At 45.5% G+C, this 3,876-nt stretch overlaps 1 long non-coding RNA gene across 1 annotated transcript; it reads left to right on the top strand.

Moving 5' to 3' along the window:
• The first annotated feature begins 2,940 nt into the window (after positions 1–2,940).
• On the top strand, positions 2,941–3,614 carry LOC126443041 (uncharacterized). The gene is made up of 3 exons (XR_007581815.1): positions 2,941–3,069; positions 3,209–3,319; positions 3,428–3,614. It is a non-coding gene; the product is annotated as an uncharacterized LOC126443041 (long non-coding RNA).
• Positions 3,615–3,876: the final 262 nt, after the last annotated feature.

The following is a 3,876-nucleotide window of genomic DNA, read 5'->3' on the forward strand; positions in this document are numbered from 1 at the left end:
TGTTAATAGCCTACTTGCTGAGGCAGGGGTTCCTCCGCTCTACATTCGGCGTCAACAACTCTTAGCCAACTATGCTGCCCACGTCCGTTGTTCTCCCCGTCACCCTAACTACCGTCTCCTTTTCACCGATGCGGCAGTCCATCTTCCACGCCGGCGGCCGCGATCAGGCCATGCAATTGGGATCCGTGTTCAGTCCCTGCTTAGTGAACTCGAGTCTTTGCCTCTTCCATCTGCTTTTCAGGTCCGCCCACATACACCACCTTGGTGTATCCGTCGGCCGCAGCTTCAGCTGGACCTCTCCCAATGGCAAAAGGATTCAGTTCCTCCTGCAGTCTTGCGCCGCCAATTTCTTGCTCTCCTCGATGAATCCCGTGACTCGGAGGTTATCTATACCGATGGCTCGATGGTTGATGGCCGTGTGGGGTACGCTTATGTTCATGCGGACTATGTCGACCAACGCTCCTTGCCGGACGGCTGCAGTGTTTACACTGCAGAGCTAACAGCTATTTTTCGTGCCCTTGAGCGTGTTCGTACCAGCACTGGCGAGTCTTTTGTCATTTGCAGTGACTCTCTCAGTAGTCTCCAGGCTCTTGACCAGTGCTACCCACGCCATCCCATTGTTGTTGCCATCCAGGAGTCCGTTCATGCTCTTGCACAACGTGGCCGTTCAGTGGTGTTCATATGGACCCCGGGACACGTTGGGATAGCGGGCAACGAACACGCCGACAAGTTAGCTAAAGAAGCCACCCGCAAACTGCCGTTGGAGATCGGCCTCCCGGCCACTGATCTCCGATCGGTGTTACGCCGTCGGGTCTTTGGGATGTGGGCCGACGAATGGCGCACCCTGTCTGTGCCCAACAAGCTGCGGCGTGTAAAGGAGCCAACGACTGTGTGGGGTTCCTCCATGCGGGCCTCTCGGAGGGACTCTGTGGTTCTCTGTAAGCTCCGCATTGGTCACTCTTGGCTGACGCATGGTCATCTGCTGCGTCGAGAGGACCCCCCTCATTGTCGCTGTGGTGTGCTTATGACGGTGGCCCATATATTGTTGGACTGTCCTCTTTTAACCGCCCTCAGGCGAACTTTTAATCTCCAGGGTGCTTTATCATCTCTCTTAGGTGACAATGTCTCTATGGCAGATCGGGTTTTAAGTTTTATTCGCGCAAGCGGCTTTTATAGGTCCATTTAAATTTTTTTTTAACATCACCCTCTTTTGAGCTCTCTCTTTTACTTAGTTTTGTGTTGTGATTCGACTCCGCCCTAAACTTTTAGGCCGGAGGTTTTAACGTGTTGCAGAGTGGCTGGCTCATCCTATTATTTTCGTGATCAGCCAGCCACAGTTCTCTGCTGTGCAGTTTTACTTCCAATCTGCCTTTGTTCTCTATGTTGTTTTTGTTGCTGTGCTCTGTTTTCCATGTTGTCTTACAATGGCCCATGGGGCTTATCTTCCCCTGGAGTTTTTCTTTTAGTGCTTCGCTTGACTGGTGGATAGTTCCCCTGTGCTCTGTGTTTTTATGAAACAAGGGACCGATGACCTTTGTAGTTTGGTCCCTTTAATCTTTAACCCAACCAACCGTCCACATTTCACTTCCATACATGGCTACACTCCATACAAATACTTTCAGAAACGACTTCCTGACACTTAAATCTATACTCAATGTTAACAAATTTCTCTTCTTCAGAAACGCTTTCCTTGCCATTGCCAGTCTACATTTTATATCCTCTCTACTTCGACCATCATCAGTTATTTTGCTCCCCATATAGCAAAACTCCTTTACTACTTTAAGTGTCTTATTTCCTGATCTAATTCTCTCAGCATCACCTGATTTAATTCAACTACATTCCATTATCCTCGTTTTGCTTCTGTTGGTGTTCATCTTATATCGTCTTTTCAAGACACTGTCCATTCCGTTCACCTGCTCTTCCAAGTCATTTGCTGTCTCTGACAGAATTACAGTGTCATCGGTATGTGAAGGTAATTTCATGGAAATGTCATGCACATTTTGTACTGTAACTGCTGTTTGTAATTCTCTTCATACTCTAACAATTTATGTTGAAAACCATGAATATGTGAATGGAAATGCAGTCAACTGGGGTACATATTGTAGTTACAGTTACTCAGTGCTTTTAATAGTAAAAATATATACAAATTGACCTTTTGCTGTAATATTTTAATATTTAAACTGATAAAGGTACACTGCCATTCTCTCTAACGTAATTTGTTTGGGAGGAAGTGGTTTTGGTGGAGGTGGAGATGGATGCGCCGGGAAAGGATGGATTCCAAGAGCTTGCTGAACACCGATGTGAGACAGATAGGACGATAGGAAGAGGCATCAGATGGAGGCTTATTGGGTTTGGAGAACATCAGGATACGGGAGGTTTTCCACAGGTCGGGATAGAAGCCAGTGGCAAGGATGACATTGTAGAGGGTGGCAAGGAGGGAAAGGAAGGAGGGAGGGCAGTGTTTGAGGTGGCGGTAGGTAACGCGGTCGTGGCCAGGAGCAGTGTTGCGTTTAGTGCGGAGTGTTGAGTGCAGAAGGTGGGGTGTGGCCCAAGTACTGGAAGCTAGGAGCAAGGGGAGGAACAGAGGTATCCGTACGGTCCATGACATCAGGGAAGAGGGAATAATCAAAGTGGGGATCATCTGGGATGGAAAAAACACCTGAGAGGTGAGAGGCAAAGTGGTTGGCCATACTGAGGTTGTCAGGAAGGGGACTGTCATTAAAGAGGGGAGGGTACTGGGGGGTGGGGCGGTTCCCAGTAAGGCGGTGGAAAGCAGACCAATACTTGGAAGAGTTGATGGGGAGCGTGGTGTTGAGGTGTGTACATGTCTGGCGCCAGGCTCGGCGTGCGGTGGGGGCGGGGGCGGGGGGGGGGGGCGGTGGGGGGCGGGAGGGGGAGGGAATCGAAATGCAGTAAAGGAAAAAAGAAGACTTTATGCCTGCTTGTAGAGGCATTTATACTGCTCGGGAAAGAGTCAGTACATTCCATTTCCATCGTGATGAAGATGCATGGAGAGAATGGATAAGAGCAGTTCACCGTGATGATTTCATCCCTTCAGATCACTCTGTGGTAAGTAGCAGCTTTAGTAAATAAACCTATGAAATGGTTCTGTTTAGTCTGAGTGTTAATTGTGATTTATAAACATAACCTGTATACATAGGCCAAACTTTTCTCATATTAACGTAACGTAATCCATTATTTTTAACAGATTTGTGAGCTGCATTTCCATGCACACGAAATAGAAAGAAGTACATCGTCATATGATGCTAAGACTGGAAGATTAATTACACGCCTCTTGATCGTCCACGTTTAAGGAAAGGTAAGTTGGTCGTTTACGGACTTTGAGTTAGGTTATATAATTATTGGATGAATCTCTTACACTCTTGGTTTATATGGTAAGGTACTGAGAATTAATATTTGTTTATAGGTGCAATACCAGCACTATTGCCAGAATGTCCTGATTATTTATCTACACCATAAGAAGGCAAATATCATTCTTTTCGTTGAAGGTATTATGTGATAAAATTAATAGTAGTCATTTGAATGAGTGGACCTGTGTCAAAAAGTTGAATAGTGTGTATTTTCTTTTAATTAGTGAAATGCCATTTTTGAGAGTTCTGTGGTATGTTACAATTAACGCAAATCTCACTTTCACTGTCCATGTCAATGATTAACAGCTTGGTCAAATAGGGAACATAAAGTTTCTAGTAACCGTAAGTACCAAAACACAGTTAACTAATATTCTTAATATTGTCGAGTTAAAATTTAGCAACAGAGAAGATCAGGAACCTAATGAGAGTATTGATTTCATAACCACTATTTTGAATAATTTATCTGAAAACTTGCCAGATGAACATGAAATTATAAACTTTATGG

Source organism: Schistocerca serialis, unplaced genomic scaffold (genome assembly GCF_023864345.2).
Source record: "Schistocerca serialis cubense isolate TAMUIC-IGC-003099 unplaced genomic scaffold, iqSchSeri2.2 HiC_scaffold_1420, whole genome shotgun sequence".
In the NCBI taxonomy this organism is placed as follows: Eukaryota; Metazoa; Arthropoda; class Insecta; order Orthoptera; family Acrididae; genus Schistocerca; species Schistocerca serialis.